The sequence below is a fragment of the Oryctolagus cuniculus genome, chromosome 15 (assembly GCF_051225735.1).
Source record: "Oryctolagus cuniculus isolate XC-2025 breed Fujian yellow rabbit chromosome 15, ASM5122573v1, whole genome shotgun sequence".
Taxonomy (NCBI): domain Eukaryota; kingdom Metazoa; phylum Chordata; class Mammalia; order Lagomorpha; family Leporidae; genus Oryctolagus; species Oryctolagus cuniculus.
Genome location: NC_142881.1, coordinates 51,606,304 through 51,629,300, shown reverse-complemented (window position 1 = coordinate 51,629,300; position 22,997 = coordinate 51,606,304).

The window sequence follows — 22,997 nt, the reverse complement described above, 5'->3', positions numbered from 1 at the left end:
AAGATCTCTACGATGAAAATTACAAAACCTTAAAGAAAGAAATAGAAGAGGATACCAAGAAATGGAAAAATCTTCCATGCTCATGGATTGGAAGAATCAATATCATCAAAATGTCCATTCTCCCAAAAGCAATTTATAAATTCAATGCAATACCAATCAAGATACCGAAGACCTTCTTCTCAGATCTGGAAAAAATGGTGCTGAAATTTATATGGAGGCACAAGAGACCTCGAATAGCTAAAGCAATCTTGTACAACAAAAACAAAGCCGGAGGCATCACAATACAAGATTTCAGGACATACTACAGGGCAGTTGTAATCAAAACAGCATGGTACTGGTACAGAAACAGATGGATAGACCAATGGAACAGAATTGAAACACCAGAAATCAACCCAAACATCTACAGCCAACTTATATTTGATCAAGGATCTAAAACTAATTCCTGGAGCAAGGACAGTCTATTCAATAAATGGTGCTGGGAAAATTGGATTTCCATGTGCAGAATCATGAAGCAAGACCCCTACCTTACACCTTACACAAAAATCCACTCAACATGGATTAAAGACCTAAATCTATGACCTGACACCATCAAGTTACTAGAGAACATTGGAGAAACCCTTCAAGATATTGGCACAGGCAAAGAGTTTCTGGAAAAGACCCGGGAGACACAGGCAGTCAAAGCCAAAATTAACATTTGGGATTGCATCAAATTGAGAAGTTTCTGTACTGCAAAAGAAACAGTCAGGAGAGTGAAGAGACAACCGACAGAATGGGAAAAAATATTTGCAAACTATGCAACAGATAAAGGGTTAATAACCAGAATCTACAAAGAGATCAAGAAACTCCACAAAAACAAAACCAACAACCCACTTAAGAGATGGGCCAAGGACCTCAATAGACATTTTTCAAAAGAGGAAATCCAAATGGCCAACAGGCACATGAAAAAATGTTCAAGGTCATTAGCAATCAGGGAAAAGCAAATCAAAACCACAATGAGGTTTCACCTCACCCCGGTTAGAATGGCTCACATGCAGAAATCTACCAACAACAGATGCTGGCGAGATGTGGGGAAAAAGGGACACTAACCCACTGTTGGTGGGAATGCAAACTGGTCAAGCCACTATGGAAGTCAGTCTGGAGATCCCTCAGAAACCTGAAGATAACCCTACCATTCAACCCAGCCATCCCACTCCTTGGAATTTACCCAAAGGAATTTAAATTGGCAAACAAAAAAGCGGTCTGCAACCTAATGTTTATTGCAACTCAATTCACAATAGCCAAGACCTGGAACCAACCTAAATGCCCATCAACGGTAGACTGGATAAAGAAATTATGGGATATGTACTCTTTAGAATACTATACCGCAGTAAGAAACAACGAAATCCAGTCATTTGCAACAAAATGGAGGAATCTGGAACACATCATGCTGAATGAAATAAGCCAGTCCCAAAGGGACAAATACCATATGTTCTCCCTGATTGGTGACAACTGACTGAACACCAAAAAGGAAACCTGTTGAAGTGGAATGGACACTATGGGAAACGGTGACTTGATCAGCATAGCCCTGACTGTTAATGAACAACTTAATACATTATCCCTCTTAGTAGTTTTTTTGTCTGTTCTACTTAATATGACTGGTTTAATTCTGTAATTAATACACAGTTATTCTTAAGTGTTGAAATTTAACTGAAATGTGATCCCTGTTAAACATAAGAGTAGGAATAAGAGAGGGAAGAGATATATAATTTGGGACATGCTCAAGCTGACTTGCCCCAAATGGTAGAGTTAGAAACATACCAGGGGACTCCAATTTAATCCCATCAAGGTGGCATGTACCAATGCCATCTCACTAGTCCCAGTGATCAATTTCAGTTCACAATTGATCATAATGAAAGGACTAAGGGTCAAAGGGAGCACATAAACAAGTCTAGTACCTGCTAACACTAACCGATAGAATAAATAAAGGGGAGAGTGATCCAACATGGGAAGTGAGATACTCAGCAGACTCCTAGAATGGCAGATGTCCTAAATAGCACTCTGGCCTCAGAATCAGCCCTAAAGGCATTCGGATCTGGCTGAAAAGCCCATGAGAGTATTTCAGGCATGGAAAGCCAAGACACTCTGGCAAAAGATCTCTGTGAGTGAGATCTCAGTGGAAAGAACAGGTCTTCAAAGAAGGAGGTACCTTTCTCTGAAGGGAGGAGAGAACCTCCACTTTGACTATGACCTTGTCTAAACAAGATAAGAATCGGAGAACTCAGAGGGCTTCCATAGCCTTGGAAACTCATGACTGGAGCATAGGGAGATTACTGATGCCATAGACAGGAGTGTCAATTTGTAAAGTCAACAACAGGAGTCACTGTGCACTTACTCCTCATGTAGGATCTCTGTCCTTAATGTGCTGTGCATTGAGATTTAATGCTATAACGAGTACTCAAACAATATATTTCACTTTGTGTTTCTATGGGGGTGCAAACTGTTGAAATCTTTACTTAATGCATACTAAACTGATCCTCTGTAAAAAAAAAAAAAAAAGAAAAGAAAAGAAAAGAAAAGAAATTATCAACTCCCAACTTGACTCTCACTGGGATTAAACATGACAATAGGTCTGATCTGATTTCATCATCATTTAAAAAAAATCATCTATTATTTTTCACTTTATGTTTCTGTGTGGGAGCAAACTGTTGAAATCCTTACTTAATGTATACTAAGCTGATCTTCTGTATATTAAGATAATCGAAAATGAATCTTGATGTGAATGGAAGGGGAGAGGGAGTGGGAAAGGGGAGGGTTGTGGGTGGGAGGGACAGTATGGGGGGGAAGCCATTGTAATCCATAAGTCTACTTTGGAAATTTATATTCATTAAATAAAAGTTAAAAAAAAAAGATGGCAACACTGACAAGGATGATGCTTCCCTGTTTTTTGCTTCCCACCACCTGCTCAAGCACATCTTCTGTCAGCCTTCAATCTCCTGGAAATTGTAAGCATTTGGGGCAAATAAAAAGGAGACATCTTTAATGCAAAAAAGTTGATGGGCAGGCATTGTGGTGCAACAGGTTAATGTGCTGCTGGGATACCTCCATCTTATATGGGAGTGCCTTGTTCCAGTCTCAGCTACTCTGCACTTCTGACTCATTTTCCTGATAATGCACTGGGAGCCAACACATGGCCCACGTACTAGGGTGCCTGCCACCCATGTGGGAGACAAAGATGGAGTTCCTGGTGCCTATCTTCACTGTGGTCTCACCTGGCTATTGCATTTGGAAGTGTGAATCAGTAGATAGAAGATCTCTTTGTGTCTCAGTCTATGGCATTCTACCTTTCAAATAAATAATTTTTTTAAAGTTGATGGCTGTAGGGGCTGGCGCTATGGCACAGTGGGTTAACGCCCTGTCCTGAAGTGCTGGCATCTCATATGGACGCCGGTTATAGTCCCGGCTGCTCCTCTTCCAATCCAGCTCTTTGCTATGCCTGGGAAAGCAGTAGAAGATGGCCCAAGTCCTTGGGTCCCTGCACCCGTGTGGGAGACCTGGAAGAAGCTCCTGGCTCCTGGCTTCGGATCGGCGTAGCTCCGGCCATTGCAGCCATCTTGGGAGTGAACCATCGGATAGAAGACCTCTCTTTCTCTCTCTCTCTCTCTCTCTGCCTCTCCTCTCTCTGTGTAACTCTGACTTTCAAATAAATAAATCTTAAAAAAAGTTGATGGCTGTAATCTATCATGTTCTTGTGGTGATGGTGTGCACAGCAATGTGACACTAGGTGATACAGTGTTGTGTTGTGCACTAGACAAAGTTTAATCCTTGGAATCTGGGAGCTTACTACTAGAAATGGGTTACTCTGTCATATAAATTAGGTTTCCAGTCAGTGCTCACTTTTTGTGAATCTTAGCAAACAGACTTTACAGGTTTTTTTTTTAAGATTTATTTATTTGAATGGCAGAGTTACAGAGAGGCAGAGATAAAGAGAGGTCTTCCATCTGCTGGTTCACTCCCCAAATGGCTACAATGGCCAGAGCTGAGCTGATCCAAAGCCAGGGTCTCCCACAATGGTGCAGGGGTGCAAGGACTTGGACCAGCTTCTACTGCTTTTCCAGGCCATAGCAGAGAGCTGGATCAGAAGAGGAGCAGCAGGGATTTGAACCGGCATGCATATGGGATGCTGGCACTGCAGACAGCAGCCTTACCTGCTACCCACAGTGCCAACCTCAGGGTTTACATTTTTTCTCCAGATTGTTTTTAGCTATTTTCATAACTCTCAGAAAGTGTGGATTTGGTTAGATGTTATATTTTATGTTTTTCTTGGCTAGAGATCTTTACGTGTAAGAGAATGAGTCTGATTCATCTTAGTTGTAGAATCCACAGCAGAGTGGCAGAGATGGACTAGCCCGTTCACCAACAACACGTGCTCTAGTCCTTGGTATAGACCGGTGGCTGGAAGGTTTTGCCTAGCAGGGACTACATTTCCCAGGTTGCCCAGCTTTCTCATGTGTTCCATCTACATGTGACCCGATGACTGTTTCTCACTAATGGAATGTGAGTAGATGTGATTCGTTACTCCCAGGTTGATGTGGCTATGAAGCAGGTGTGCTTTGTCCATCCTTTCCTTCCCATGTGTTTCCCCTGGAAGGGAAGCACCTTGAGGTCTTAAAGGAAGACAGAGCTGCAAGGTCGAAGGAGCCTGGTTCCTGAATTGCTGCCCTTTGGACAGCAGCACTGAACTGTTCCATGGGTGAGAAATACTCATAATTTCTTATCATGTTAGATCACCGAGATCCTGCAGTTTTTCTGCTCCAGCATAGAGCAATACTTTAATGATGGTCCTCATCTAAGATTGGTGCCAGAACAAAGTAGTGGGTGCTCAATCAGCATTTTTTAACAAATCAGTGAATAAATTTGCTCCCGTTTGAAAGCTCATTTAATGAATCTACCTACAGGGAGCAGGATATGGTTAATGTAAAACCACAGATGTTACAGATAAGAGCCTTTGTTGGAAAAGCAACACAAGAATTAAGCACAGAGTAAATTACTACTGAATATTAAGAAACAGAGTTATCAGATGGTGTGCAGATCAGAGGTTGTTAGTTATCTGACAATTTGCAAACAGCTCAAAAATTCTCTCATTCCACAGAGAAGAAAGCGTACAAGTCAGCTCTAGCAGTCATTGTGTAATACTGGAAGGGAATTGCATTTTAGCATTCGTGCAGCTCTAGGAAGGAAAAGAAACACTAATAGAGGCAAAAATAGCCAGAGTTCTAGAGAAGGCGTTCATCCTGACGGCAGAGGAGAGGCTGAGAACTCTCTGCAGTAGGTCGCAATGGTAAAGACGAGAGAACAGCTTGACAGAAATCAGGGCTGTGTGGTCTGCAGACCTCTGTACGAGATGGGCACTCCCTTACTCCAAGCACAATACACGCTGTTCAAATTGCCTGTGCTCGCATTGTTTCCTGGACCAGAGCAACTGTAAGGAACAGCTTTCCAGTCCCTCCTATGAGGGCTCATGCGTTCCCACTCAGTCTTCCAGTGTCTCCTATGAGGGCTGGTGTATTCCCTCAGCCTTGCAGCTCAGTTGCAATATCACCTCCTCCATGAGGCCTCGTTTGGTCTTCCTTTGTCTCTTTGTCTAGTTTCCCATAGTTCATTTTCATCCTACAGTTGGGGATCTGATCACATTGTTATAATTTCTATATAAAGATTTTCTCCCATCAGATTGAGATCCTTAAAATTATGTACTGAATTTATCATTGCAGCTAAGGCTGGCACAGTGTTAAATTCACAGGAGTTGCCTCTTGTTTCCAAATGAATCAGTGAACATATAGATAAGAGTTTTGAGCACATATCTGAGCAAAGTATTCATTTAATTTAAAAAAATGTTATTTATTTTCATTCCATTTGGAAGGCAGAGAAACAGATGAACAGAAATCTTTCATTCATTGGTTCACTTCTCAAATGCCTGCAACAGCCAAGACTTGGCCAGGCCAAAATATCAAATCTGGAACTCAATTCTGGTCTCTAATGTGGGTGGCAGGGACCCCAGTACTTAAACTAGTATCTGCCTTCTAAGGTGCATATTAGCAGGGAACTGGATTACAAATGGAGGAGCCAAGACGGAAACTTTGGTATGGGATGCAGTCATCCCAAAACGTGTCCTGATGGCTGTGCTAAGCCCATCTCCTTAATTTATCTTAAAGCACAATAGAAATTTTTTTTTTAAACTAAACATGAAATATTTTAGAAAGTTGCAGTGAAGAGTTTGGTTCTGGTTTTGTTTTGTGTTTGCTTTGTAAGACGATACAATGTTTCTTCAAACTGTAGCTCCAAACTCAGCAATATTTGAAAAATAATTTAAGTGTAATAATTTCCTATTGTTCTCAATGTGTTAATATTTGATCTTTAATAAAATAGAGTTACTTTTTAGAATAGTTTTAGGATACATTAAAATTGAGAAGATAGTAGTGCAACAAGTTCCCTCATACACCATCACTGAACTTTGCCTATTAACATCTTACATTAGAATTGTGTATTTGTTACAGTTAAGGAAAAATATTGCCATGTTGTTATTAATTAAGGGCCATAATTTGTTCAGGTTTCTTTAATTTTGACCTAATGTTTCTTTTTATGTTTCTGAGTTTCACCCAAGACTCCACTATAGGTGGTTTTGTCTCCTTTTGGTGTGACGGTTTTTCAGACTTTCCTTATTTCTGGAGATCTTGGTAGTTTTGAGTACTGGCTAAACATTTTGTAGGATGGTCCTCCATTGTAATTTGTCTGATATTTGTCTCACGAATAGACTGATGTTATAGATATTAGGGGAAGAACACAGGGGTAAAGTGCCAATTCATCATATCATATCAAGAGTGCTTACTATAACACAACATACCACTGTTGATACTGACCTTGGTTACCTGGTAATATTTGTAAGATTTTTCCACTGTTAAAGTACTTTTTCCCCCCTCCTATCCATGCTACATTCTTTGGAAGGAGGTCACTAGTTATTCGGTACAGCCCACACATAAGGAGTGAGGAGTTATATTCTCCTCGAATGTACAGCGTGTACAGAAGACTATTCTTTATGTGTTTATTTAATCACTTACTTGCATCAGTATGGGGTGACATATTCCTTCTAATAATTGGGTTATATTACAATGACATTTTACTGTTTTGTTGCTCAGCTGTTCTAGCTTTTGCCATTGGGATATCTTTCAGTTGGCTCTTATGTCCTTTTGACAAGCAGCTATCAATGTGGAGGTTTTCTAGGGGATATGTTTTAATTTTTTTAAAAAAATACTTCCTTCCTTGATGGTACTGCTTCCAGTCTCCTCTTCTGGTCTACTTGTCCCAGTATCAGACTTGTTTCAGAATAGGATGTTTCTCCATTGAGCCCTGATTCTTTTGAGAATTGAATAAGAATCCAAAATTTGGATGCTACATGTGTTCATTGGTGTTGAAATGTCAGTGCTTCCAAACCCTCTTAGTTAAACGAGCATGGAAAAAATGTGCGAATAGTAACGTGTATTTTTCGGTATGCAACCATTTGTATTCAGACCAAAGAAAACATGAGTTCTTACTGATATCTCTGACATTAATCCATTATCTTGTAGCTCTTCATTCTGCCTCCTGCCCTTTGTTCTCTATAAATTCCTACTCCAACAATGAGAAACTTGGCTCCCATCATCCACCGTCCATTTATGTATCTAAATCTTTGGGAATGTGCATATAACACTGTCAGAACTCATGATCGTATAGGAAGTAACTTCATGGACTAGAGCATAGAGCTTAAGTGCAGGTTCTTCTGCATTTAGTCTTACAGACTCTACTATTTTCCAAAAATAGTTAGGCTGGCACATTTTTCTCCCATATCCTCCAGTGAAATCGTTTCATTCTTTTGAAAACATTTACTACTTGTTTATTTGATGGGCAGAGAGATTGGGGAGGGGGTGGCAGGCAGAGAGAGACAGACAGATAGGCAGACAGACGTGGAGGGAGCTCCCATCTGTGGTTTCACTCCTCAGATACCAAGGCTGGGCCAGGCTGAAGCGGGAGCCAGGAAGTCAATCCGGGGAGTAATTGAGTGGCAGGGACCCGATTACTTGAGTCATCTGCTGTCTCTGAGGGTGCCCATCAGCAGGAAGGTGAGAGCAGGAGCCACACCACCGATGCTTGGCCCCAGGTGGTCCAATATGGGATGTAAGTATCTTAACCAGAACCTTAACTTCTAGGCCAAATGCCCGACCCTGTTGTATACTTTCTAGTGCTGGTAGATTTCTTGTTGCAGTCTACATTTTATCCTGGAATTCTCCTTACTTGCTAACTTTTAAAAAATTTGCATGTGTTAAGTTTCACTTTTTGTACTATAAAGTTCTGTGGGTGTTCATCAATGCATAATGTCACATGTCCGCTATTGTAGAATTATTCAGAATAATTTGACTGCCCTAAAATATCACTCAGCTTCACCTATTTGATCCTCCCTCTGGCTCCCAATGCCCTGACAGCCACTGATTTTTTATTGTCTCTAAAGTTTTACCTTTTCCGGAATGTCATATAATTGGAATGATTCATTACAAAGACTATTTAGTCTGCCTCTTTAATGTAGAAATATACATTTTAGGTTAAGCCATATCTTTTTAGACTTGATATCTCATTTGTTTTTTTTTCTCTTTCAACAAATATTTATTGTACATTTACTGCGTCATGCACAGGTTTTAGTAAAATATATGTAACATAACATTTTTCATTTTAATTGTTTCAAATATACAATTTAGTGGCATTAAGCACAGGCACATTATTGTGCAACACACTATTTCCAGAACTTTTTTACCAACCCTATCTTGAACTCTGTATCCTTCAAACAATTTCCATTCTATCTTCCCCAATCGCTGGTAAACTCTATGCTGACTTTTCGAGAAAGTATACTCATATAAATGAAATCATGCTACGTTTGTCCTTTTACATCTGATTTATTTCATAACATCATATTTTCAAGGATCATCTATGTTGAGGTGTGTGTCAAAATTTCATTTTTCTTAAGGCTGCTTAACATTCTGGTATATATACATACCATGTTTTGTTTATCCACTTACCTGTTGGTGGGTATTTGGGTTGCTTCCACATTTTGTTTATTATAAATAATGCTTCTATGAATACAGATGTTCACTTCATTTTATTACTGAATAATATTCCATTGTGTAGATATTATATAGTTTATCCATTCACCTATTTTTTTTTAATTTAATTTTATTTATTTGATAGAGTTAGACAGTGAGAGAGACAGAGAAAGGTCTTCCTTCCACTGGTTCACCCCCAAAATGGCCACCATGGCTGGCGCTGTGCCAATCTGAAGCCAGGAGCCAGGTGCTTCTTCCTGGTCTCCCATGTGGGTGCAGGGCCCCAAGGACTCGGGCTATCCTCCACTGCCTTCCCGGGCCACAGCAGAGAGCTGGACTGGAAGAGGAGCAACCAGGACTAGAACCTGGAGCTCATATGGGATGCTGGCGACGCAGGTGGAGGATTAACCAAGTGAGCCATGGCGCTGGCCCTATCCATTCACCTGTTGAAGGGTATTTTGATGGCTTCCAGTTTGGGGAAATTATGAATAAAGTTTCTATCTAAGCATTTGCATGTAAGGCTTTCTGTAAATATGTTTTCTTTTTTTAAACTTTTATTTAATAAATATAAATATCCAAGGTATAACTTTTGGATTATAGCGCCTTTTCCCCTCATAACCTCCCTCCCACATGCAACCCTCCCATCTCCCACTCCCTCTCCCAACCCATTCTTCATCAAGATTCACTTTCAACTATTTTTATATACAGAAGATCAACTTAGTATATACTAAGTAAAGATTTCAACAGTTTGCATCCACACAGACACACAAAGTATAAAGTACTGTTTAAGTACTAATTTTACTGTTAATTTGCATAGTACAACACATTAAAGACAGAGATCCTACAAGAGGAGTAAGTGCACAGTGACTCCTGTTGTTGATTTAACAATTGACACTCTTATTTATGACATCAGTAATTAGCCGAGGCTCTTGTCATGAGCTGCCAAGGCAATTGAAGCCTCTTGAGTTCACAAACTCCAACCTAATTTAGACAAGGCCATAGTCAAAGTGGAGGTTCTCTCCTCCTTTCAGAGAAAGGTACCTCCTTCTTTGATGGCCCCTTCTTTCCACTGGGATCTCACTCACAGAGATCTTTCATTTAGGTTTTTTTTTTTTTTTTTTTTTTTTTTGCCAGAGTATCTTGGCTTTCCATGCCTGAGAAACTCTCATGGGCTTTTTAGCCAGATCTGAATGCCTTAAGGGCTGATTCTGAGGCCAGAGTGCTGTTTAGGACATCTGCCATTCTTTGAGTCTGCTGTGTATCCTGCTTCCCATGTTGAATTGTTCTCTCCTTTTAAATTCTATCAGTCAGTATTAGCAGACACTAGTCTTGTTTATGTGATCCCTTTGACACTTAATCCTATCATTATGATCAATTATGAACTTAAGCTGATCACTTTGACTAGTAAGATGGCATTACTACATGCCACCTTGATGGGATTGATTTGGAATCCCCTGGCATGTTTTTAGCTCTACCATTAGGGGTAAGTCTGATAAACATAAGTTTTCAAATCAGTTAGGTAACTACCCAGGGGGTACAACTACTGTATCAGGTGGTAAGACTCTGATTAGCTTTGTAAAAATTGCCAAACTGTCTTACAGAGTGGTTGCAGTATTTCATATTCCCACTAGCAAGGAATTGGAGTTTTTCTTTCTCTTACCAGATTGGGTATTTTTGCTAGGGTGTTAAATTTTAGTCATTGTAATAAATAGTAGTGGTGCTTCATTGTCATTTTAATATGCAATTTCCTAATAATGTGTGATGGTAAACATCTTTCATATGCTTATTTGCCATCTGTATATCTTCCTTGATGAATTTTCTGTTCATATCTTTGCTCTTTTTTAATTGGATTATTTCTTATTGTTAAATTTTAAGAATTCTTTATATGTTTCATTTAGAACTCTTTTGTCAGATATATTTGCTAATATTTCCTCTCAATCTGTGGCCTGCCTTTTCATTCTCTTAACAGTATCTTTCAGAGTAGGCATTTAAAGTTTTATAAGGTCCGACTTACCATTTTTTTTCTTTCATGGATCATATTTTTGATATTGTATTTAAAAACTCATTGCCAAGACCAAGGCCAACTGGATTTTCACCTACATTCTATTTCTGGGATCTCTATTTTATTTCATACAGTGATTCTGTATCCCCTGTTTTAATAATGTTGCATGTCTTACCTGCTATAGCTTTATTTTAAGCCTTTAAGTTGAGTAGTGTCAGCCCTCCAAGTCTGTTCTTCTTCAGTGCTTATGTTATATTGGCTATTCCAGACTTTTTGCCTTTCCATGTATTTTTTTTTTTGACAGGCAGAGTGGACAGTGAGAGGGAGAGACAGAAAGAAAGGTCTTCCTTTGCCGTTGGTTCACCCTCCAATGGCCGCCACAGCTGGCGCGCTGCGGCTGGCGTACCATGCTGTTCCAATGGCAGGAGCCAGGTACTTCTCCTGGTCTCCCATGGGGTGCAGGGCCCAAGCACTTGGGCCATCCTCCACTTCACTCCCTGGCCACAGCAGAGAGCTGGCCTGGAAGAGGGGCAACCGGGACAGAATCCGGCGCCCCAACCAGGACTAGAAAACTGGTGTGTCGGCGCCGCAAGGCGGAGGATTAGCCTAGTGAGCTGAGGTGCCGGCCTGCCTTTCCATATTGAATTTAGAATCAATTTATTAATTTTTACAAAGTATTTTCCTGGGATTTTCATTGGAATTGTACTGAATCTATAGAACTAGTTGGGAAAAAATTGACATCTTAACATTGAGTCTTCCAATTTATGGACACTGTTTAGTAAGAGTTTTGATTTCTTTGTCCTTGATGACTGTGTTATTCTGAAAGCTGCTTTGTCTGAAATTAATAATTACTTCAATTGTATTTTGATTAATATTAGCATTAGTATTAACACAGTAAGTGTTTTCCTATCCCTTCACCTTTGACCTATCTGTCCTTTATGCGTAAAGTAGGTTTCAGTAGACAACACATAGTTATGTGTTACTGTTTTTGTTTACACTGACAATCTCCTTAACTGTAGTACTTTGAGTATCCACATTTAGGGTCCAACGTTGTGGTGCAGCGGGTTAAGTCACTGCTTACAAATATCCAAGCACTCTTTGAAGCCTGGGTTGATTCAGCTCCCTGCTGGGGAACTTGAGAAGGCAATGGAAAATGGCCCAGTTATTTGGCAACTTGCCACCTATGCAGGATATATGTATGGAGCTCCTGGCTTTGGCCAGACTAGTCCTGACCTTGTGGCCATTTGGGCAGTGAACCAGCAGATAAAAGATTGATCTCTCTCTCTTTCTCTCTCTTGTTCTCAGTCTCATTCTCTCCATCTCAGTCACACTGCCTATAAGGTAAATAAATAAAGCCTAAAAAAATTCACATTTAAAGTGGCTGTTGACATTGTAAGAGTAATATGTACTATATTAATATTGTTTTTATTTTCTGTACTTGTTTTTTGTTTCCTTTTTTTCTGCCATCTCAAGTTTTAATCAGACATTTTATATAAATCCATTTCCTCTCCTTTCATAGCATATTATATTTCTTTAGAAAATTATTTTCATAGTTGCTCTAAAGTTTGCAGTATTCATTTGCAACTAATCTAAAGTTTACTTTCAAATGGCCCTGTACCACTTCTCAGGTGGTAAAGGTGCCTTATAACTGAGTATTCCTGGCTTTCCTCTCCTGTACCTTATACAATTGCTATCACTTTTAAAAGATTATTGATTCATTTCAAAGGCACAGTGTCATGGAGACATGGAAGGGAGGGAGGAGGAGAGAGAATGAGAGAGACAAAGTCAGAGAAGGGAGTGGGGAAGAGAGATCTCCAATCTTCCACCCCCTAGTATACTCCCCAAATGACCACTGCGCTTGAAGCCAGGACCTTGGAACTCCATCCTGGTCTCCCACATGGGTGGCGGGGGCACAAAACTTGAACCATCCTCCACTGCTTACCAAAGAGCACTAGCAGGGAGCTGGATCAGAAGGAAAGCAGCCAGAACTGGCTCCAACTGGCCAGCATCACAAGCAGTGGTTGAACCCGTTGTGCCACAGTGCTGATTCCCACAATCACTATCATTTGTTTCTCTTCTACACATGCTACAATCACACAACATATCTTGCTATTATTAATCTGAAAGAATCTGCATATTTGATCAACTGATAATAAGAAAGACGAGTCTTTAGTTGCCCTCATTTCCTCCTGTTTGGCTGTTTGTCTGCTTGATGTGGTGGTAAAGACTGAGTGAGGGGTAGCGTCCTGTAATCCGATAGTTACCTCAGTTTTTAGTGGGCATGGACCTGGGAGCTGCAGTTTCAAAATAAATGTCTTCTTTTTTTTCCTTTCTCCTTTCTTCTTGAGTGAGAGAGGAAGCGGAGGAGAGTTGGATTGGGGCGACTGCTTTCTACTTGCCTGAGATAAGATTGTGCTGAAGCCTTTTTTTACTGGAGCATATCACCTTATTATGGAAAACATACTAAACATATTTCAAAATGATTATTTTCCCCTTTACATTGCCAAAGACATGAGGTGATTTTTCTTGGTTCTTCACTGTGAGAACCTGGAGGTGAAGTCCATGAAAGCGTGGGAGCCTCGCTAAGACTAGAATCTCCCAGAATGTCTCATTCTCATGCTGGTCTGCTCTCAGCCTAGACCCATCCTTCCAAGCTGCCTTTTAAGTGTTTCTACCAATTTATGGCTCCAGTGATGTCTGTTCTGGGGAAGCTGAGCCTGGCTCTGTTCTTTCCCTTATATTCTTCTCTCTATCCAGATTTCAGAGTGGCTGTCTGCCCTGCAACCTCAATCCTCTGATAATCCAAGAAAAGTCATTGATTTTCAGTTTGCTCAGCCTTTTTCTTGTCCTAAGGAATGGAACAACTTCTAAACTCTTTACATGGCAGATCTGAACCTGGAATCTCTCGACATTCTTGTTTTAGCATTTAAAACTCATACAAGAGACTTGCACAAATAGCTTTCTATACATTTAAGATGTAATTGTTGGTAACATTTTGTGAATTTTTAAAAGATTTTGTTTATTGTTCATTTAAGAGGTAGATTCACAGACAGTGAGAGGGAGAGACAGAGAGAAAGGTTTTCCATCCGCTGGTTCACTCCCGAAATGGCTGCAATGGCCAGAGCTGGACTGATCCAAAGCCAGGAGCCAGCAACTTCTTCTGGTCTCCCACTTGGGTGCAGGGACCCAAACTCTTGGGCCATCTTCCACTGCCTTCCCAGGTCATAGCAGAAAACTGGATCAGAAGAGGAGCAGCCCGACTAGAACCAGAGCCCACATGGGTTGTCAGCACCGCAGGCAGAGGATTAACCTACTGCACCACAGTGGCAGCCCCAAATTTTGTGAATTTGATGGACTGTTGTCATCTTGGAAAACAAACAGCAATTTCATCATTTTGAACAATGAAAGAAGTGATTGCTTCTGCTGCCTGGTGGGCTAGCTACAGGTGTTCTGCCAATGTAGACCCCATTTCAGCATTCTGAATCTGAAGTGAAGCTAATCGGAAAGATCGCAGTTGGATGATAAGCATAGCAGCATGGGTCATTTACCCCCCTCTGGAAGCTTGCCGAGACAAGTTACTATAAGTCTCCACCTTTGGCAACATGTCCAACAACAAAAGTGGCATTTTGCCTGGCCCTTCCCTGATCTGCGGCCATGAAACAAAGGAAAGTGAAAATGGAAAATAACAGCATAGCTGAGTTGTCAGGATCCATACTCAGGCTTAGTGGCTGGAAAATCACCCTAAGTGTGGGCCTGCAGTTTTAGAGAGGCAGGGTCAGGGTAATTTGTTTCGAAGTGTGTCTGCATTTCTATCAGAGAGACATAAAGCATGTCAGTATGATGTGATTATACGATCAGTGCAGAGTCGGCTCGGCTGTGATAACAACCGTGCAATTTCAGGCTGAGAAGGACCTATAGGGGAACATGGTGGTGGTTTCTTCCGTTTGATTTTATCAGAAGCAGCCAGAGGGCAGCACAGCAGTTTGGTTTTAAAGGCCAAAAAAGCTCTCTAAAGAGATCCTCATGCCAAAGAAATCAACCACAGATGGCGTTTCTTATTCAAGGTTCACAGACGCCTCCCACAAACACCAGACAAAGATATAGTCAGGCATTCAAATGAGAATAAGAATAAACATCTAGAATACCAAGACGCTCTTTGAGAAAAAAATGGCGATGAAACCGTGATCCATTAGTCATAGCAGGTAGGAGAAATCTGGGCACATCAAGTGAGGCAGATTTATTCAAAAGCACCCTACTAAAAAGAACCTCCAATCCTAAATTGAACTGGAATCCTCCTAGAGAAAAGCTCAAAACCAAAATAGTTTATAACATGTATATAGTTTTTTTTTTTAAACTCATTACCTCAGATGTTCCTTAGAAACTGTTTCTTTTTCTTTTCTTTCTTTCTTTTTTTTAAAATTTATTTGACAGGTAGAGTTATAAATAGTGAGAGAGAGAGACAGAGAGAAAGGGCTTCCTTCCGTTGGTTCACTCCCCAAATGGCTGCCATGACCAGCGCTGTGCCAATCAGAAGCCAGGAGCCAGGTGCCTCTTCCTGGTCTCCCATGTGGGTGCAGGGCCCCAAGCACTTGGGCCATCCTCCACTGCCCTCCCGGGCCACAGCAGAGCTGGACTGAATGAGGAGCAACCGGGACTAGAACCCGGCGCCCATATGGGTTGCCGGCGCTGCAGGCGGAGGATTAACCAAATGAGCCATGGTGCTGGCCCCAGAAACTGTATCAAAGTCAGCTCGGGTTTAGTCCAATGGCCTTCATTGTTTGCCTGTCTATATACAGAAATGAGCCCTGAAAAATTACAGAATAATATGACTTTGAACCTATAAGAACATTTAATTCTATCCACCTTATATTATACCCTTATGAATGGCTCAGACATTTCAGAAAGTTGATTCCCCCTGATCATTAGGTAATTAGAAAATCTGATTAAGGTGAACATTTCATTATTTAGTATTTAAGTGAATGATTTTCTTTTTTCAATTGTCATTTGCCCACTTGTATTCAAGGGTTTTGGGATGTAACTAACATTCAGTCTGTAAAACAAAGTGAGTTAACATGAAGATTAATTTCTGGGAGTGGATGTTTAGCTTAGCAGTTCGGATGGCCACAGAGCACATTGGAGTGCCTGGGTTTGATTTTCAACTCCAGCTCCTGACTCCAGCTTCCCACCAATGCAGAACCTAAAAGGCACTGGTGATGACCCAAGCAATTGGGTTCCAAGCCACCAAGATCTGGATTGCGTCCCTGGTTCCTGGCTACAACCCTGATCCAGTCCCAGACATTGTAGGCATTTGGGGAATCAACCAGCAGGTGGGAGGTCTGTCTCTAAGTAACTTTTATTTAAAATATGGGATTAGTTCATAGTAATATAATAATTTAAGCTAACAATCCTATTGCATCATTAAATAATTATGAGCTATTGTCCGGGGAGGGACTTGATCCATAAATAGATGGATCATGTTTTTTCTGAAAGCCAAATCATGGTGCATAAACATGACAATATTTTTGTAGTTAGTGATACATTACTCAAAATGTTGAGTTTTCCTAGAAGTCAAGGGTGGACAGCAGCTGTATCCACAATTGCTTTTTTCTATTGGCTAGGGACACTTGGAGATCTCACTAAGACAGCACCAGATCCATTCATTCATTCATTCATTCACGGTGCATTTTTTCCAGCTGTCCAGGCACTCAAGAAGAACAGAGGCCATCTGATCTGAGTTGCTTGCTTTGTGTATAACACACGTGCAAAGCATTTTTCCTGAATAGAAGATGGGCCTCTTAAGTATTATTGTCACGGAGAAGGCATCCCTCACAGATGCCTCACTTCAGTCGGGGTCAAGATTCTCCACCAGAAGGCTTTGCCTCAGAAGAACTGTTTGACCAATTCCAGAATCCATAATTAACAAAAGCGAAAAAGCTTTGGTTGCTTCTGATTCATATTAAGGTCAACCAGTGGAAATAATAGTTGCAGGCCAATTTGTGAAGGCCCAGATTCTCAGTAGTTATTCATTTTGGAAAAAGGAGCAGTTAAGGAAAAAAAAAAAAGAAAAGAAAAAGAGGTGAGGGTTTAAGGCTTGGTATTTTTATTTGTTTATTTGTTGGATGTATATGTTCCCCTTTAGGAGGAACTGGAATGTCTTGTAGTCTTTAAAACATGAATGTGAAGACAAAAGAACTTTCCTTGATGACATGGAAAACTGTTTGTAGATCTTTAACCCTTTGCATCTTAAGGTAGTTGTTACTGCTTTTATTTATTTTTTTTAAGATTTTATTTATTTGAGAGACAGAGTTACAGAGTGGGGGGGGGGGGGAGGAGACAGAGAGAAAGGCCTTCTATCTGCTGGTTCACTCTCTCAAAGAGCTGCAACGGCCAGAGCTGGGCTGATCCGAAGCCAGGAGCTTCCCCTGGGTCTCCCATGTGGGTGCAGGGGCCCAAGCACTGCAGCCATTTTCCACCACCCTCCCAGGCCACAGCAGAGAGCTGGATTGGAAAAGTAGCAGTGAGGACAGGAACCAGCGCCCCTATAGGATGCCGACACCATAGGCGGAGGCCTAGCCCACTATGCCACGACATAAGCACAACTGTTTTTATTAATAATATTGCCATGATCATATCTGGAATAATTTTCTTAATTCTATAATCCAAAAAATATTTCTTAAATGTCTGTAAGTACAAAGCAACACAAATGTTCTCTCTGTGTCCTGTATCTGCATGTCTAGTTTTCAAGGAAATTTTAATAACCGCTAATCACTTTTGGAGTTCACAATTGTCTATCAAGCAACTACTGTCTGCTGGTGAAGTGAAGGAGAATGTAAGCATAGACTGGAAGCCAGTCTTCAACACAGTCCTGAGCATGGAAAAGTGTGTGTTTTGCATTCGTCCCATTCTTCTTGAGCACCTGCGTATATACCTCTCTTCCTGCGTCATTTCTTCTTCCTTTCATACCTGGATATCTGCATATTCACACCCAAAGAGCTTTATATGTTTCTGTGTCAAGCAGAAGCCAAGCAGCTCAGGCCAGAGGACCTCTGTCCCAGTGCCTGGATATCCGAATAAATGGAAGCGTAAATGCATGAATTAGTGGGTTTCACACATGTTAGTGAGATCTCGAAACTTTTCCAAGCCAGTGGAAGAGAGCAATGGTAGATGTGGTGATCATCCATCCTGAGTTTCTAGGAGAACCCAACATTTTGAATAATATGTTGTTGTTCACACAAGTATTCTCTCACTTGTCATGATCCCTGATTTAGCATTCAGAAAAAGGCCCTCTATTTACATGCTTCCAGGATGTGAGTTAACAGTGGCTTAGCTGTTGTCACTCAAAGGGTGTTTACCTATTTGTAGAAAAATATTTGAAGGGTAAAAAGTCTTTAAGAGCCAAAGAAATAAATCTCTAACACTGGAATTTCTGATTATATGAGGTATTGGCTATGGTAGATTTCTTTCTGTATAGAAGATGGCCTGGTCCACCTCACATGATGCCAAGTCATCCACCTTGGATCTTGTTCTGCCTATAATTAAGGCACAATGAACCCTCCTTGTTTATAGTAGTTTATAGCTGATAATTCCTTCCAATGCTGGCATGCCTGCCTCAGCTGTACAGTATAAGTATTAATCCTTTTGGGAGTGGTTCCCAGTTTGATATTTGGAAGTTAGAGATTATAAAGCACTTTCAGACCAGAGGCTATGTTTTATGAGGCTAAATATCCCTCAGGGCACCTTATGTCTATAATGCTCAATAATTCTTCTGTGATTGAGAGCAATAAAGATATATGGTGGCTGCTCTATTCATCAGATGGAAATGCATTTGTCCTCACTTTTTGTTTGAGTAAATCCAAACATCAGTGACAACAAACCAAAGATGATGACTTCTCTCTTCACTTTTTTTTTTTTTAAGATTTATTTTATTTATTTGAAAGACAGAGTTACAGAGAGAGGTAGAGACAGAGAGAGACATCTTCCATCCGCTGGTTCTCTCCCCAAATGGCCGCAATGGCCGGAGCTGCACTGATCTGAAGCCCGGAGCCAGGGACTTCCTCTGGGTCTCCCATGCAGATGCAGGGCCCAAGAACTTGGGCCATCTTCTACTGCTATCCCAGGCCATAGCAGAGAGCTCAATTGGAAGAGGAGCAGCCAGGACTAGAACCGGCACCCATATGGGATGCTGGCACTTCAGGCCAGGGCTTTAACCCGCTGTGCCACAGTGCCAGCCCCGACTTTCTTTACTTTTATTACTTTTACTTTTTTCAGAGACAGTGATGGTTATTTTGGGGCAAGGACTTGTGTCAAAATAGAATGTACCAAGATATATAAAAATCAATGCATTAAGAGAAACCCATCAGAATTTTAACCTTCTGGTAAAACACAAAGGCAAAGGAAAACTTCTAGTAATAATAATTTTGATGCACTAAGACCTTACGTCATTCTAATGAGAATCATTTTTTAAAAATTAGTTATTTGGGGCTGGCATTGTGGTATAGCAGGTAAGGCTGCTGCCTGTAATGCCATCCGGTATGGGTACCAGTTTGAGTCCCGGTTGCTCCAATTCCAATCCAGCTCCCTGCTAATGTGCCTGAGAAAGCAGCAGAGGATGGCCCTGGTGCTTAGTCTATCCACACAGGAGACTAGGAAGATGCTCCTGGCTTTGGGCTGTCCTGGTTCCAGCTATTGAGGCCATTTGGGGAATGAACCAGCAGATGGAAGATCCCTCTCTCTCTCTCTTGCTCTCGCTTTTGCTCTCACTCTCCTCCCATCCTCCCTCTCTTCCTCCCCTTCCCTCTCCCTCTCTTTCTCTCTTTAGTTCTGCCTTTCAGATAAATAAAAAAAAATCTTAAAAAATTATCTGTTTGAAGGAGAGAGAGAGAAAGCCTCTGACTCTCCTCATCTGCTGTTCACGCCTCAAATGTCCACAACAATTGGGCTTAAGGCCAGGCTGAAACGAGGAGGTAGGAGCCCAATATAAGTCTCTCACATGGTTGGTAAGAACCCAACTATTTGAGCCATCATCACTGTCTCCCTAGGTGTGCCTAAGCAGGAAGCTGGAATTGGGAGTGGAGCCAGGACTGAAACCAAGCACTCAGAGTGTAGGTATCTAACCAGCATCTTAACTGCTAGGCCAAATGCCCACCCCAAGAATCATTTTACTGCTTTTCCTTCTGGTTGTGGAAGTAACATATTTTTAGGAGATAAAAAGTCCAGATATCAACAATCACCATTGCCTTCTAGCCTTCTGTTTTTAAAAAATGAATAATTGACATGTACATTTTTTTGAAAGATGGAATCATGTTCAAATGTAAAGTTTTGTAGCTACCCTTTATGCCCTACCTCTACTTGGCTTTCCATATTAACAGATGACAATCTAATTGGCCCAATGAACTTTCATGCTGCAGATTTGCTGGAACTGGTAGACATTTGTGTGTTGCAATTGTTTGTTACTCATCTAGCAGTATTTAAAACTGCTCGTTCTTGATTAACTTTCCAGAATGTGCTTTCAGGCCTCTGAAGCGAGGCTGTCCAGTGAAAATGTGATGGACTTGGATCCGTACGCTGGGCCCGAGTCGCTGCTGATGCTTGTTGTTAAGAAGTACCCGAAGGCCGGCGCCGCGGCTCACTAGGCTAATCCTCCGCCTTGAGGCTCCGGCACACCGGGTTCTATTCCTGGTCGGGGCACCAGATTCTGTCCCGGTTGCCCCTCTTCCAGGCCAGCTCTCTGCTGTGGCCCGGGAGTGCAGTGGAGGATGGCCCAAGTGCTTGGGCCCTGCACCCCATGGGAGACCAGGAGGAAGCACCTGGCTCCTGGCTTCAGATCAGCGCGGTGTGCCGGCCACATTGCGCTGGCCGCAGCGGCCACTGGGTAGTGAACCAATGGCAAAGGAAGACCTTTCTGTCTCTCTCTCACTGTCCACTCTGCCTTTAAAAAAGAAAAAAAAAAAGAAAAAGAAAAAAAGAAATACCCGAGTTCTCAGGCCCCTCTTCTTCGGGAAGGACTCTTCTAAGTGGGGTTGTGTTTTTTTGAAAAACTCAAATTGCTTTTCAGGCAGCTTGAAAATGTCCGTGTCTTGCTTCTTACCGCCTTGCTCCTTATCATGCTTAGCCTGAAGGTTTTCGAAATGCTTTTACCTTTATCTACATAGCCTTCCTTTTTTCCAAAGAAATATCCCAAATAAAACTTGTTGAAATCTGTGTCACGATGCATTTTTCCCTGCTAATAATAATACACTTGCATGCAGTAGGAGTGGGACACTTCAAATTTAGGAACAAGGGTTTTTTTCTGCAAGAAGACTTGCTGTGTGGGTTTGGCTTGTGGGTTGTTCTTCAATTATCTTTTTTTTTGAAATAAATCCATTTGGTGATATAACTTCAGATTGTGTTACTCTACTTTTTCTGCTGAAGTGGGAAAATTAGTTTAAAAATATTTTTATAAATAATTTGTTGGACTGAATTCTGATATCACAGAAAATCTAGAATTCTAAAGCTAGAGGAATTGTTAGACTGCAGGTCTGTGGGTCACTAACCTGGGATATTTGACTGGAGGTGAGGAGTCCATAAAGCCCTAGAAATAATTTGTAGGTGTGTGCGCATGTGTGCATGTGCATTTTCCTTCTGGACAAAAAGTCCAAAGTTTTCATTAGATTCACAGAAGAAATAGAAAAAAGGTAAAACAAAATCATTCAAAGTACTCATTTTGGAAAAGAGTAAAATCCAGAAGCCTCAGCCAGGCTCAGCTTCTACAACTGTTTAAACGCCTTACAGCAACCAGGATATAAATGTGCTCTTCTCAGGAATGTGTGTCTCTGTGACTTTTAAAACCAACTTCAGTGTCCCAGAAGGGTAACTGAGGTTGGCATGAGGAGTTCTAGGATGATCCCTGATTCTGCCATGTATCTTGGCATATATCTGCATTTGTATTTCCTCATCTATAAAATGGGGAGTTAAAATACCCCTTGTAGTGTTGATTTGAAGTTATAAGGAGTTTGTGAGTCTAAGTTTCTGCTCTAGCCTAGGCATAGAGAAGACCTAAGTATTAGAGAGTGAAACCTGACTATGGAGTCCGAGGGCGTAGTTGAGACAGTTTTATTCTAGCAAGTGGATAGGCAGGACTTGGATATCGATTTCCGTTTCCTCAGCTATAAATTAGGCCTCAGAACAGAAGCTGCCTGTTAGAGTTGTAAGGAGAATTACTTTAGGTAGCATTCAGAGTGCTGAGGATAGACTGTTTAATGTTCTACTGATGAACACATATTAGCTATATATTAATGTTATATTCTCAGCATTTTATCACATAAAACTTGATTCCTTTACATCATAATAGCCGTGTGGGTTAGCATATATCAACACACAGTTACAAAATATGGTTAAATATATGCATATCCATAGTAAGAGGATTAGAAGCTGTTATATTCTTATTTTACATTTTCTAACCCTCCACATGGTGCACGTATTATTTTCATTATAAATTCATATATTATCAATTTTTGACAAAGGTGCCAAGACAATTCAGTGACAGAGCAGTTTTTAATGAATAGTTCCAGGACATGCAGAGGAGTGAAGTAGGACATCATATGCAAACATGTAAAATTAAGTCACAATGGACCAAAGACCTAAATATAAGGGCTAACAAATAAAACTCTTAGAAAAATAAATAGGCAGTCATTTAGTAGACATGACACCTAAAGCAACTAAACCCCCACAAAAAATAGATGAATTGGACTCCAAAGTAATTAACAATGATTGTACTTCAAAGACACTATTAAAAGAGGAAAAATATAAGTCACTTATATCCAGAATATATAAAGAATGCTTACATCTCAACAACACAAAGACAAATTGCCAATTTAAAAATAGGCCAAAGATCTGGGTAGACATTTCTTCAAAGA